General features: G+C 37.5%; 1 protein-coding gene across 7 annotated transcripts in view; it reads right to left on the bottom strand.

The window, feature by feature from the left end:
• The window catches only part of conu (Rho GTPase-activating protein conundrum), a 203,797-nt gene that overhangs the window by 170,198 nt on the left and 17,377 nt on the right, over positions 1–16,222 (bottom strand). Inside the window, exon 1 of one of the 7 annotated variants that reach the window (XM_070212782.1) lies at positions 14,255–14,378. The exons of the other annotated variants lie outside the window; for them this stretch is intronic. The gene's annotated coding sequence lies outside the window, so the exon portion shown is untranslated. Of the gene's footprint in view, positions 1–14,254; positions 14,379–16,222 lie in introns of those variants that run through there. 7 annotated transcript variants of the gene reach the window in all.

The following is a 16,222-nucleotide window of genomic DNA, read 5'->3' on the forward strand; positions in this document are numbered from 1 at the left end:
CTCTCTCCAACTGTTATTGGCTGATATTTAGGCATGCAACACAATCTTCCCGTAAGGATAAATCAAATAAAAACACCTCTTAACGAGGTAAAAAACTAGTGACGACCGCACCTTCAACATACAAAAGTTCTGATATCAACATTTGTGACGAAAAATTATTACACTCGTCATTAAATAGACTTTCTAATATTTTCTCATTCGGCCCGCCCTAGCAAACTATTCCAACCTTTTTCCCTGCACAGGCATTTTCTATTGCAGCGTGCCGAATGAGAAAATATTAGAAAGTCTATTTAATGACGAGTGTAATAATTTTTCGTCACAAATGTTGATATCAGAACTTTTGTATGTTGAAGGTGCGGTCGTCACTAGTTTTTTACCTCGTTAAGAGGTGTTTTTATTTGATATCAGAAGTTTTTGTTTGTTTACTTTTGCTCTCATAGGAGCTAATATATACATTTAAATTTAAATTGGTCAATCATAATTTTTAAACTATTGTATTTTAACAAATTGAGTTAAAAAGGCGTTGAAGTATTTCAAAATACCTTTTAAACGAGGTATAGCACATGTCTGTACCTTTAGTAGTGTAGAACTTACAAACTAACGAAATTTAGCTATTTTTAGCTCTTTCCCGCTAAAGTAGCGGCTTTTTCCAAAAGTCGTAGAACAAAAGATTCCTATATGGAACTCTTAAGTGCAAATTTACTGATTCCATGACCCTAAAATACAGTTCGGATACCCTCCCACAAAATTCAATACTCAGGGAGCGTTAATTGTTCGAGCTGGCAACAGTGGCTATTTTCGTATAAAAATAACTATTAAACGTGACTTTTTACAGTAATGTGTTATATACCAAAATTTAAGGAATCTCAAGGGCTATACAGTTTAAGGTTTTAAAGAAAATCGTTAGAGCCGTTTTTGAGAAAAATAAAAAAAAGCTAAAAAAAAAGTTTTATAAAATTGTCTTTTGTTCATATTTTTTTAACTATTACATTTACACAAATTGCATATAAAAGGCGTTTATAGCATTTCAAAATACCTTTCAAACGAGATGCAGCACAAGTCTGTAGCTTTAGTAGTATAGAAGTTACGGCTTTCCGAATTTTAGCTATTTATAGCTGTTTTCCCGCTAAACTAGCGAGTCTTTCCAAAAGTGGTAGAACAAAAGTTTTTTATATCGATGTGATGAACGTCATATCAAATTTTCAGAACTTAAAAAACATGTTTTGGACAAGTGGACAAGTGGACAAGTGGACAAGTGGACAAACTGACAAACAGAATTAAATTTTCATTTTGGGAAGAAGAAGAAAATCTTATTTTGGCTATAACTTTTGAACGGAGCGTCGGATTTTGACAAATGACCCCTCATTCGACGGGTATTTTCAAAAGGAATACAAGTAAATCATTGCGAGGGGGCATTTATCCCCACCGGCCCCAACAGCTCCAAATTTCTAAATTTTTACTTTTTCACTTTCACCGCTCTCTCTCCCAATCCAATTGATTTTCTTAAAGTCTTGGTATGCAATCCTTTAAGTTTTTGCAATACCTTTCGATTGGTGTATTACTCATTACGATCTGACTATCACAGCAGATTTTCATTTCTTCGTGTATATATAGTAGTCGCCTTCGCACACTCTCCTGGTGCGCTTCGTCACTACATGGACTGCCGTCCATAGTGATATCAGATTTACTACCTTTTTTATGTAGCGGAATAAGAAAGGATTCTTTCCAAATAGATGGAAATATGCCAGTAGCAATCGACTTATGAAAAATCATAGTTAATGGAACTGCAAGTGGTATGGCGCAATGTTTGAGGACACAGCTTGGAACCATATCGGGACCCGCAGAGAATGATAATTTAATCGTGGATAGGCTACGTAGAACTTCTGCTCCATCAATTAGAGGGTTGAAAATGGCATCAGTGTGGGGTGATAGGAGGTAGGAGTAGCTACAATTGATCCTGGTATTATTTTTGCAATAGGTGGATTAAAAAAAGTCCGCAAACAGGTTGCCAATATCTTGATCATTCGATGCGGATACATTATTTAGCTGTAGTGATGGAGGAAATTTGTTGGCTTTGCGCTTTGAGTTGACGAAGGAGTAAAATAATTTAGGATTGCTGCGAAATTCGTTTAACAGCGTAGGAGGTAGCTGTTATAACATTCAGAATTATGCAGGAAGTAGTTGGATTTAGCAACGCTGTATTTGGAAAAATCAGACTGAAGTCCTGTTTTAGCGTACTTCTTATAAAGTTTAGTTTTTATATTTTTTAAGTGAGCCAAGTGTTTGGAAGACCATGGAGGGCTGTTAGAGTTATTAACAACTATGGAAGGGACTAGTTCATCAAATATGGAATAAAGGACATTATAAAAAGTTGAAATGGCCTCATCAAGATGAAGACTACGTGTGACAATGGCATCACAAAGATCAGACACAAAAATAAGATCTAAAAATCTTCCATTCGCATTGGAAATTGAATTAACTTGACCAAGAGATAAGTCAATAAGACCGTCAACAAAATCGTTTTGATCACCAGGAACTAGGGCAATTAGATCGACACAAGGAGACCAGGATAGGTACGGAATATTAAAGTCACCCAATATTATAAGATGTTCTGAGTCAGAGGCATATGAGGAGATATTCTGGATAGCGGAGTGGTGTCGCATAAAGATCGGAGCCTCAGAGCATGGAGGAATATAGGAGCTGGTTACAAATATGTTGCAGTTAGGAAGACATATTTTGACTGACATGAATTCAATATCACCAACATTGGGAATGGACACAACTTGGGATAATATTTCAGACTTTACTGCGATTAGGACACCCCCACCTCGTTTAGAGGGACGGTCACGTCTATAGAGGAAAAAATTATTGGTAAGTATTTCATTATCAGATACCGTGGGATTTATCCAAGTCTCAGTAAAGGCAATAACGCTGGAATCGAAAGCAGCGCTGTCAGTATGCAATCTAGACAGCTTACTGAGAAGGCCACGGACATTTTGATAATGTAATACAAAATCTAGTTTTATGGAACTGACGGATTTGTACCTCAGTAAAATTGATATATGTGCATCGAGATTTTGTTGTTTTTATTTTTAACTCCTGCATGTTACATTTTTATATTTATATTTTTTATGTAGGTAGTAAATGTACAAAGTGAATGAGCTTAAAAAATATTTAATAACAAATTGTTCCATTTTTAGAAAATAACTTAAAACTATTGTTCATAGAACATTGATATATGTGCAAAATTGAGTTGAAAAGAAAAAATGTATTAAATACATTCATATTATATCTGAAGTATTTTTTTTAGTATGATATAGTGTCTCCCTTTTGTTGCTTCACTAACTGCAACCGTCTAGGCATTGAATTAACCAAGTTCTGCAGGACAGGTTTATCAATGTTTGCCCATTCCTTAACAATTGTCTCCATTAAGTTCTTTAAGGTCCCGAACTGCCTTCCTCCTCCGAAAACTTTAGCTGATAGGATACCCCAAAGATCCTCAATCGGATTTAGATCTGGACTTATAGCAGGCCACTGCATCAAGGGGATTTTTTTTGGATTCCAGAAACATCTTCGTATACCGTGCAACATGTATAGGAGCGTTATCCTGTTGAAACACAAAATCCTCGCTGTGGAACTCTTCTGAAAATGGTATAAGCTCACTTTCCAAGAGATCCGTATATATTTCCGCATTCATGCGACCTGGTACAAAGCATATTGGCGATTTCCCAAAGAAGCTAAAAGCCGCCCAAACCATAAGAGACCCACCCCCATGGTTGCGTCTGTGGCAAGTCAGCCGGGGAGGTCTGGGGTCTCGCCAATACTTTTGGTTTCCATCTGGGCCGTCTAAATTGAATTTTTTCTCATCACTAAAGACGACTTTATGGAATTCATTGACCCAAAATTTATATTTTTCTTAGATGTATCCTTTGATCCTTTCGGCAAATTTTTTGCACTCTTTGCCTAGTTATTGGCAACTTGAATTCTGCTTTTATTTGGGCGCAACTCATCATTTTTTCGGTTGCCAAAGCTCGAACGTGGCGCTTAGTCCGCTCATCAACCTTAGGAACTGCACCTTTTCGATTTCGGTTGTTCTAAGCATATTTTTGCGGAGACTTTAGGAAATTTGATATAGTATTGCGATGTCTATTTATTGTTGTAGCAATAACACCCACTTTAACGCCGCAATCCGCCATCGTTTTGATTTTAATCTGCTCTTCGTTACTTAATTCGGTTCCACGTGGCATTTTTATTAAATTGAACCGTTTACTTTACTTAACGCTTTTTAAAATAACTTGATATAATTTTTAGTTCGGCGCTTATAAGTGATCACACAAATTTAGTCAAATTGTTCCAATACATTATTACCAGATCACACTCTAAACGTAAATGAAGAACTTTGCACATTTATCAACTTTCTATGAAACGCATCACTTTGCGTTCTTCTTTATTTTAACGGTGCTAAAGATTGGGAGCTGATAAGAAATCAATGCCTCACGAAACATTAGTATATATAAGAGAAAAATTGTGTATACTCAAAACAAAACTGTCGCTATTAAAACGACGGTAAAGTAAAAAAAACAAGAAAGGAAGCTACCTTCGGCCAGCCGAAGCTTATATACCCTTGTAGATAAAGTAATTCTCACTCGGTGCAGTTCCAGGGATTCCAGATACAGCGTTTTTTTTTTAATTTTGTTTATACATAAGTCAAGAATCAAAACGCCTACTTCATACAAAGTTACAATGAATTTTCTTATATTTGTTTAAATATTTCTATGGGAGCCTTAAGATATAGTGGTCCGATCCGGCTCGCTCCGACATATGTACTACCTGCAATAGAAAGAAGACTTTTGAGAAAGTTTCATTGCGATAGCTTTAAAACTGAGGGACTAGTTCGCATAGAAACGGACAGACGGACAGACGGACATGGCTAGATAGACTCGGCTATTGGTGCTGATCAAGAATATATATACTTTATATGGTCGGAAACGTCTCCTTCACTGCGTTGCAAACATCTGACTGAAATTACCCTCTACAAGGGTATAAAAATTTTCACATATATCAATTTTACTGAGGTATTTATAGATGGTTCTTTCCGATCAAACTCGTGAACAATCGTATTAACTGGCCATAGTGCAGGATTTAAAGCACGGGAAAACTGTGTATCAGGCAGAATTATTTTAAATGATGAAACTTTTCTTTTGTAAGCAAAATTAAATTTTGTAACAACAAAGTTTTCAGGAGAGGCTTGGAGCTCATCGCTTAGGTGACCTTCAATTTCATTAATGGTAGTATCACGCCTTAGACGTGGCACAAAAATGGCCTTCTTTGGCATGATTGTTTGTGGCGTTACAGCTTCGAGGCGTCTACGGTTTACGCCTGCTGGATGACCATTATTAACCGCAGCCAGGAGGCGCCTGCGATTTCTTTTGGAAGAACCAGGACCATTATGTACATTATGTACAACCGACGTTACTTGACCAGAGGATACTGGCGGTGCCGTTATTACGGAGGATACCGACGGTATCGCGTTGGCGGATTGTGGAAGGTTGAATTGTACGGCACCAGGATCAGGCTCAGGATGAGAGCCAGGGGCCAGGTCTGCACATATAGACTTAGGAGTTACAAAATTAAGCACTGGAGCAGGAATTGCCAATCTAGTGAGAGACATGGCTGATTCCATGGTAGGGCATAATAATAAAGGACCCGGCAGTAGAGGCACAAGGTTATTCGATGATACGCAGTTTTTATCGATTTCGCTGGCATTGGCAGAAACTAATGAAGCATACATTAGTGAGCTATTGGAGGAGCCAGGATACCTCACGGATGAGGGTGGAATAGTAGGAGTAAGATGGTTCATTAATTGGCCAGTTGGAGGAGAAGAAATCTTTGTTGGAGTTTCCTTAATTATTTTTAGCCCATTAAACTGGGACTCAACGGCTATCAGCTTCTCGTGAAGGTGACTAAAAAGCTTTTTGATCTCCCTGAAGCCAGTCCGAGTTTGCCGCATGAAGGAACGCATCTCGTCCGTAATCTCACGGCACGCGGAGCAGGTCCAAAGAAATCCAATTCTTTTGGAAATAAGATCACCAATACGACCATGTACGCCGACACCGGCGCACTTACAATGCGCAGTATTCTCGCATAGCCAGCACAACAAATAAGTTTCGCCAGCAATACGCCGTTGAACTCGCATTTTTTGGCTGAGCAGGATAGACTCATTTTTGAATGCACTCAGGTCACTGTGTAGAGCAAAGTAAGAGCGGCGAAAGATTAAGGCAACGCTTGGTGAGCAGCGGAATCAAGAGCAGCAAGCTAAAACGTTCGTAAGAGCGTAAGTTAGCAGGAGGGCTTGCACTGATCGGTGAGTTTAGGCGACACGCACAAAGCGGAGAGCGGGAAAAGTGCCGTTAGAGTGGTAACGGACCGGCAGCTCCGAGAGGCGTACAGCAGGAGAGCGGGAGAATAGAAACAACAACACAATACTTGCTGTGACAAAGCAGACGCTTTGTTATTGTTTGCTGGCTGATGTTAATATTTGGTTTGTTTATAAATTAAACACGTTTATATTAACTGTCCGAGCTCGGATATGATTTGAACAGTAGGAGTTTAAGAACCACAGAACTTGTAGGCTAATTTAGCGATTAAATTTAAAATTTTATCACTCAAATAAACAAAAGATTCTGGAGCAACAGAAAAAACACGACCGGTTTAGGCGAAGGTTGTACTCATGTGCCAGAAATCTAATTCTTTTACATAAACTATAAAAACTAAAAAAGACAGTTATTTATATGAAAAATTGAAATTTGGCACCTCGACAAGAACCCGTAATATTATTAACATTAAACATAAGCTCGGATCGCCAATTATATTTACACTATTCGGTTGTGGAAGGAACTGCCACAACGTCTTAAAATAATTGATAGCACAATGCAATTAAGGGACAAATTATTTGTATTTTTTTAATCGAAAAGAACCAATTAAAATTAAAATTATCATAAAATAACAAAGCTAATTAAATTTAAATTTTCAACAATTTTTTAAACCGTTAAATCTAATTGTTAATTGTATTAAATTGTATTAAATGTTAGATATAAGTGTAAAACTCTAATATAAGTAGGGACCTACCTATGTATTTTCATAATTCTTAATATTGTTCATGTGACTAGTGCATTAAATTATAAGGAAATCCTTGTAGCACCAGAAAATAAGAAAAAAATAAATAAAAAAATTGTTTATTAATATGAACAAAAAACAAAAATAGCAACTTTTGCCAGCTCACAACAATTTACGCAGTCAATTTTGAAGGAATCCTTCAAATTGTTTCATTAATGCTGTCGGGAGCAGACAAATTAAAATGTAAACAATCGACTGTTATGTATTCTTCGATGTATTGGGTGACCGCTTTATAGCAGCTGGTGACTACAATGCAAAGCACACCCACTGGGGATCTCGACTCATCAACCCCAAGGGAAAACAACTCTACAACGCGATTATAACTCCGCGAAACAAGCTTGACTTTATTTCTCCGGGTAAGCCTACATATTGGCCAACAGATCCAAATAAGAAACCTGACCTGATTGATTTTGCTATCACAAGAAGAGTGCCGCAGGCTCATGTGCGTGTGGAGCACTTATCAGATCTATCATCAGATCATTCGCCCATCTTGCTTCACCTCTACGACCACCCTCAGGTTACAGAACGGTTACATTCTCTAACTACTGGTAAAACAGACTGGCTCAAATACAGAAAGTATGTAAGTACTCATATTAATGACCTCCCAAACATTTCCTGTGAAGAAGACCTCGACAATTCAGTTGAAGAGTTAGTGAGTGTTATTACACTGGCTGCACAACATTCCACGCAACCTATAACATCTAATAAACCATTTAACAGCAGACGTGCTTCTAGGCACATCGAAGAACTGCTATACAATAAGAGAAGGCTTCGTCGAGAGTGGGAATCCCATAGATCCCCAGCCTCCAAGGAGCGCCTAAAAATAGCCAACTGCATGCTCCGCAAAGCACTAGAAGCTGAGAAAAATAGAGATGAACTATCTTTCATGAAGCAACTCTCACCAAATAGCAAAAGATATCCACTGTGGAAAGCTAAGTCAGGCATATGTCCACCAATAGAAAGTGAATCACCCCTACATACGCAAACAGGAACTTGGGCCCGCAGCAACGAAGAGAGGGCGAATACATTTGCCCACCACTTAGAAAATGTCTTCAAACCACTTCCAGCAACAAATAGCTTTGTGCTGCCATTAATCTCCAATCCTGAAGCTAGCCCGCAAATTATATACCATCCAGAAGAAGTTACAAGAATCATACAGTCCCAAGACAAAAAGAAAGCGCCGGGTCACGATCTCATCACCCCAAAAATGATTGTAGAACTGCCAAACTGTGCAATACATCTTCTAACCATAATATTTAACAGCATGATGAATTTGGGATATTATCCTCAACAATGGAGGAAGTCTGTCATCATAATGATCCATAAAGCCGGAAAGGACAAGTCCCAGCCATCGTCATATAGGCCAATCAGCCTTCTGCCGTGCCTATCAAAGATATTTGAAAAGCTCCTCCTCAGTCGTATCAAGCAATACTTACAAGCCCACAATGCAATACCAATGCACCAATTCGGATTTCGTGAAAAACACGGAACTATTGAACAAGTGAACCGGATAACCTCCGAGATACGAAATGCATTTGAAAGGCGAGAATATTGCTCCGCTGTCTTTCTGGATGTCGCACAGGAATTCGACCGCGTGTGGCTGGACGGCTTAATTCATAAAATCAGATTAATACTTCCACAAAGCACGCATACAATTTTGGAGTCCTACCTACAAAAAAGAAGCTTCGCAGTGCGATGCAAAGATTTCATCTCTGATTATCATCCAATAAAAGCTGGAGTACCCCAAGGAAGTGTGCTTGGGCCGACATTGTATATTATTTATACTGCAGACCTCCCGACATCCACTCTTACAACAACCTCAACCTTCGCCGATGATACTGCCATCCTAAGTCGGTCTAAATGTCCTCTTAGAGCAACGCAACACCTAGCAGATCACCTCGTGCTTCTAGAACAATGGCTAGCAGACTGGCGCATAAACGTTAACGAACAAAAATGTAAACATGTTACTTTTACCCTAAACAGGCAAACCTGCCCTTCACTATCCCTGAACAACATTATTATGCCACAAACAACTGAAGGAACATATCTAGGAGTCCACCTGGATAGACGACTCACTTGGCGTAAACATATCGAAGCTAAGAGAAATCATTTAAAATTTAAAGCCAGCAATCTACATTGGCTTATTAACGCCCGCTCGCCATTAAAATTAGAATACAAAATACTCTTGTATAATGCAGTCCTAAAACCAATTTGGACATATGGGTCTGAGCTATGGGGAAACGCATGTGCCAGCAACTTAGAAATAATCCAGAGAGCTCAATCAAAGATACTGAGAACTATAACAGGAGCGCCGTGGTATATACGGAACGAAAATATTCATAAAGATCTAAGCATAGGCTTAGTTAAAGACGAACTCGACAAAGCGAAAACAAACTATAATCTCAAGCTCCAGGCCCATCCTAATGACCTTGCGCGGTCTCTAATCTGGACCACAAGCTATACACGACTCCGGCGAAGAGACCTCCCCACCCAGCAGCAATAGTTAGGGCCGTTATTCCAAAAAAAACAAAAAAAAATTATTAATTTGTAATTAATTAAAATATATAAACTAGATTAAGATTTGCAAACTTGTCGTTAGTCTCTAAGAGAGAAGATTCGATAAAAAAATTACCGTTTAAAACAAAAAAAAAAAAAATGTATTGCAAAGAGATCACTGTAAACTCCAGCTGCCAGCATTAACTTCTCTCTCTCTTTCTCTCTTATTCTTTCTCTCTGTCTTGTCGTTGTTCTTTTTCTTTGTCGGACACATAACACTATGCAGCATCAAAAATGAACCTCGATTATTGCTATATTTTTGGATTCGTTACGAATTCCCAATTTAAACTGCGTTTTCCTAAAAGTTCCCCGACGCAAGGATTCTTAGCAAAACGACCTCAAAGTTCGAAAAATGCTGTAATTGACCAACTTTGCGGAGCTCTCAGAGGCAAATGGATGCATGGCCTGGTTCGAAGTTAAAGTTTTTTAAAAGATACACCCTTTATCTTTCAAACCCCATACATAAAATAATTTTAGGATTTTTTTTAAGGCAGAAATAAATTCCAAAAAACATAGTCAAAAAACTGAAAAACATACAGCTGCGGTCAAAATAGTAGCAGTGTTGCCGCCTTGTGTTTTTAAAAGTTTGATGTTGTAATTTTTTCTTATCCAATTAGTCTAATAGTAAAATTATAATCAATACAATATTACCAGGAAAAGATCATTTACAACAATAAACTTTTAAATACACAGGGCGGCAACACTACTACCATTTTGACCGCAGCTGTATACTTTTATGTTTTTTGACTATGTTTTCTAGAATTTGTTTCTGCCTTAAAAAAAATCTTAAAAATTTTTTAAGTATAGGGTTTAAAAGATAAAGGGTGTATCTTTTAAAAAACTTTAACATAGAATCAAACCATGCATCCATTTGCCTCTGAGAGCTCCGCAAAGTTGGCCAATTTTTCGAACTTTGAGGTCCATTTGCTAAGAATCCTTGCGTCGGGGAACTTTTTGGAAAACGCAGTTTAACTTGGGAATTCGTAACGAATCCAAAAATATAGCATCCATCGAGGTAAATTTAAAAAGCACTAAAAATGCTGCACAGTCTAATTATACCCGTTACTCGTAGAGTAAAACGGTATATTGTATTCGTGCAAAAGTATGTAACAGCTAGAAGGAAGCGTTTCCGACCCCATAAAGTATATATATTCTTGATCAGGGTTACTAGCCGAGTCGATCTAGCCATGTCCGTCTGTCTGTCTGTATGAACGCTGAGATCTCGGAAACTACAAAAGCTAGAAGGTTGAGATTTTCCACACATATTCTTGGGCCTCCTAGCAGCGCAAGTTTATTTCAGCCGAGCGTCACGCCCCCTCTAACGCCCACAATCGCCCACTAACGATTTTAAATTGTGTCCTGCGCCCACATCTTTAAAGATTTCCGAGAAGTATATGCAATTTTGTTGTGTATATTTATACCTATCGAAATGTAGAAGACATTTTTCAAATCGGACCATTCATTAAAAAGTTATACGCAATCAAAATTGTTTATATATCTATCTCCCTCACACTCCCTTTAGCTGAGTTACGATTATTAGTCGGGACACCAACCCGAGCGTTCGCACTCTCTTTAGCTGAGTGACGGGTATTAAATAGTCGGGAGACCAATCCGACTATAGCGTTCTCTCTTATTTTGGCTCTCTGGTTTTTGCTCGTTGATCAGAAGAGAAATATATTGTCGTTGTCGTTGTCGAAACCCGCAATTTAAAACCAAATAAATATCTATTATATGATTGAATTTACGAGTTATTATTAGAATAAATAAAGCTGACAAAAAGCTGGCAGCGTCAACAAATGCAATTTCAATTACATTTAAATTTATATATTTCTCCTATGAAAGCAAAAGTAAACAATGAAAAACTTCTGATATCAAATAAAATCACCTCTTCCACTCGTCATTAAATAAACTTTCTAAAATTTTCTTATTCGGCACGATGCAATAGAAAATGCCTGTGAAGGTAAAAAGGCTGAATAGCAAGCTAGGGCGGGTGCTTCACCTAGGTGTTGTAAAACTCAAATAAGTCATGGCAACCCCTAGAATTAGGAAATTGAATACGTTTCCTATATCATATAGATATGTTGCCTTGACTTTTTAAAATTTGGGAGTATATAATAAAATAAAAAAAAAACGGTTTAATTACATTTCAAACATTTAAACATTTTTAAATAACACATTTTTGACTTAAAAAAACATTTATTATTTGTCATATTGTTATTGGTGGTTCTTTTAATTGTGATACCATATATGTATTTTTAAATAAATGTTCTATATATTGCCATAAATTTTTAAAGGTGTAATACAAAGAAAAGGCAGAACTGTCAAAAAAGACCGTTTTTACTGAGCATTTCAAAGTTTTGTTCATCTACTAACAGTTTTTTGGGACCGTTTCATACAAACGGTCCTAAAGATCGGTTTCTGAAGGACCGAAAAAATGTATGTCGAGAACGGTCAACAGAAACAAACTGTTTCGCTTAGACCGAAACCAAATTTGTAAATTTTTTCGGTTTTGTTCAGACCGAGACAGCAAATGAAAAAATTATCAAATGATATTTTTAAACTTTGTCATAATTCACATCATATGACATAAGGTGATCACAAAACTCAGTATCTAGTTGCAGGCATAAAAAACCATTTCCTCACTTCATCTGAAAAAAATATAGTTATTGGGATACCAAATATTTGCTTTTAGATAAGCAACATTTTTTGAAATAATATAATGTTAATAATAGCCAAAATAAAAACACGTTGTTCAAAAGACAGAGAGAGAAGAGCATGAAAGGTAAAACACGAAGATGGAGGGGTTGAAAATCGAATTTCAGAGAGAGATCCGGGAGGGACACGTACATACATATATATTTATATTTACCCAGCGGCGAACATGTCAATGGGGTCTGGAAAAAAAATGCATTACAAGTGTAGAAAACGTAATCGATTACGATTGTTGTTTTTCGTCAATGAAGTTGTAATCAGAGCTCCTATGACTTCGTTTTTTTGTTCACTAACAATTATTGCCTATCGGGGGTGTCACAGAAATCCATTCCAACCGAATTTCCCCCGAATAGCAAATCTCGGTGTCACATACGTCATTTTTGACAGTTTCTATATCCCCCGTATTTTGCCGGACGTTTTGATAAAATTACCCAACTTACAAATGTTTCCCAAAAATATAACTTTATTTAAACGACTCTAATGAATTTTATGAACTACCTGCATACTATGATTTTTATACCTATTTCGGGTTATATTTAAAAATATGCTTTTTATAAAACCTCTCGAAAAAATGAGTTAAAAAAAATCCGTCGGCACTTTAAAATACCCAATTTGTCCAAATTTCGGAGTTAGTTATCGAAATTTTTTGTTAACGAATTATTTATTCAAAGGTACTTAGTATTGTAGTTAAAAATGAAACTTATTTCTGGTAAAAATTTCATGGTAAAAGAAGTTGTAGTTATTGAGAAATTAATAAAAACAGACCGCCTTTGCAAAAAGTTGGCATCACTGTCGTGAAAAAATTATTTTTTCCAGGTAAAACGCTGGCTGTGAGCAGACGGCATTTTGGTTCGCTTTTAAAATTCTTGCCAACTTAGAAATGAAAATAAACCAACGCAGCCACGGCAAACCGCTGTTCAGGGCTGCAATATGTAGCCTGGCGGGTAATTCAAACTTTTAATTTTTTTCCTTTATTATGTACAACATGCGCTTTAAACATATATTCTTTTTGTAATTTTGCAAGAAAAACATAAATTAAGTTTAAAACTTATTGGAAAATGGTCCAAGTAAGGGCCGGTTTCTCGAGTGCCGGCTAACATTTCTCGAACAGATAAAGTCCCTGCTAAGGCATTTTGGCTTTCTCGAGCATAAATGTGAGAGCTAGCTTTGACAGGGACTCGGAGTCCCTGTTAAGCGTTTTCAACTCGATAGAATGACAGCTGATTTCCCAAAGCCAACTATGAAGATGAAACGAAATCACAGCTGACTTTTCCTTTAAATTATACCCAAACAGCTGATGAAATAATCGAAGCACGCCATTTTTTACCCTTCACAGCACAATTCTGTGCGTTAACAGCACTCTGTAATTGTTTCTCGTTCAGATAAATTAAAGCAGTCGAGAAAGCCGATTTGCTTTTACGAACAGTTTATCTGGTATTTAAGTTTTTCGAACAGATATATATCAGGGACTTTGACAGGGACTCGAGAAACCGGCCCTAAGTCAAATAAAATTCGATAATTATTGAATATTCGATATTTAGTGTATGCATCCAGCCCTGGCCGTTTTTCGGTAAATTTTCCGAAAAAAGGAAATCTCTCGAATTTCTGTGACACCAACGGTTTTGGTCGGTTGGTTTCTAAACCAACCGTCCCCAAATCCGTCGACGGTTTCTGTGACACCCCTGTATGTGGTAGTTTTTTCGTTTCCCCTCCGTCACGTTTGAGCTTCGGGACTTCAATAGTAACAAGAAAGGAAGCTACCTTCGGCCAGCCGAAGCTTATATACCCTTGTAGATAAAAGAATACTCACTCGGTGCAGTTCCAGGGATTCCAGATTCAGCGTTTCGATTTATTTCAATTTTGTTTTTAAGTAGTCAAGAATCAAAAAGCCTACTTCCTACAAAGTTACAATGAATTTTCTTATATTTGTTTGGGAGCCTTAAGATATAGTGGTCCGATCCGGCTAGCTCCGACATATGTACTACCTGCAATAGAAAGAAGACCTTCGGGAAAGGTTCATCGCGATAGCTTTAAAACTGAGAGACTAGTTCGCATAGAAACGGACAGACGGACAGACGGACATGGCTAGATAGACTCGGCTATTGGTGCTGATCAAGAATATATATACTTCATGTGGTCGGAAACGTCTCCTTCACAGCGTTGCAAACATCTGACTGAAATTATAATACCCTCTACAAGGGTATAAAAACATTCATTTTGAGTATAGTTTAACGATTCCATATATTCCATATATTATACAGTAATACCCATGTTCAATTCCTACATGAGGAAAGATTATTTTTTGTTTTCATAAATGAACAGCATTACAACTCAGCATACGTTTTTCAAAATGCATTACAATTTTGGGAAAGTATATTGAATTCGTAATGGAGACCCGAAGGTGATTCGGCCCTAACATACTTTTCCCATTACTAGTAATGCAAATTGTGTCCCGACCACATTACAAAGCGGCCATGCCTATGACAAAGTAATCCATGTTGTAATCCATTGTTTCTTTATTACTAGAGGAGAAGTAATGCATTTGTAATCAATTTTGTAGTGCCAATTTTCGCCGCTGGGTATTTACAGGCCTTTGAGCGAAGGACCGAATGTAAGCAGGGCAGATAATGACAATTTTAAGAAGAAGAAGAAGAAGAGAGAAACGTTGCGACACGTCGATCAAAAGAGCTAAAGAGAGGAGCAGAATATGAAAGGGTTGAAAATCGGGGTTCAGATCGGGTGAGCCGCGTATATTTACATACCTATTTACCTGCCTAAGTCAAACAAATACAACATATTTTTATGTTGGGGTCACTAGCCGAGTCGATCTAGCCATGTCCGTCTGTGTGTCTGATTTTTCTTCTTGTAATTTTTCACACATATTCTTGGGCCTCCTACGCAGCGCAAGTTTATTTCAGCCGAGCGCCACGCCCCCTCTAACGCCCACAATCGCCCACTAACGATTTAAATAAATGCAATTTTGTTGTGTATATTTATACCTATCGAAATGTATAAAACATTTTTCAATTCGGACCATTCATTAAAAAGTTATACGCAATCAAAATTGTTTATATATCTATCTCCCTCGCACTCCCTTTAGCTGAGGTTCGATTATTAGATAGTCGGGACACCAACCCGAGTACAGCGTTCGCTTTCCCTTTAGCTGAGTGACGGGTATTAGATAGTCGAGACACCAACCCGACTATAGCGTTCTCTCTTGTTTTATAAATGAAACGGAACGGAACCGGGACTATTATTTTTGAAATTATTTTACTAAGGGAAATCAAAATACGCAATTATTTTGTATATGAGTCAAAATCTCCCAAGTGGAGTGCAACTTTTTTGAAAAAGTGGGAAAAATGCCATGTTGTGGTCGCAATAACTCCGGTAGAACTCAATTTCGCAAAACAGTTCAAATTAAGTTCTTATTTTGTCGCTGTGAACAGAAAAAGTCAACTAGTTCAATGAAAATCTGACCTTCGAAGCAGGTGTGGCCCACTTGGGCCCACTAACAATTTTAAAATGGGTCCTGCGCCCACATCTTTAAAGATTTCCGAGAAGTATAAATGCAATTTTGTTGTGTATATTTATACCTATCGAAATGTAGAAAACATTTTTCAAATCGGATCATTTAGTAAAAAGTTATGCGTAATCAAAAATATTTTTTACATCCATCTCCCTCGCACTCCCTTTAGCTGAGTTACGATTATTAGTCGGGACACCAACCCGAGTACAGTGTTCGCACTCCCTTTAGCTGAGTGACGGGTATTAGATAGTC

Source organism: Drosophila takahashii, chromosome 2R (assembly GCF_030179915.1).
Source record: "Drosophila takahashii strain IR98-3 E-12201 chromosome 2R, DtakHiC1v2, whole genome shotgun sequence".
NCBI classification, from domain to species: domain Eukaryota; kingdom Metazoa; phylum Arthropoda; class Insecta; order Diptera; family Drosophilidae; genus Drosophila; species Drosophila takahashii.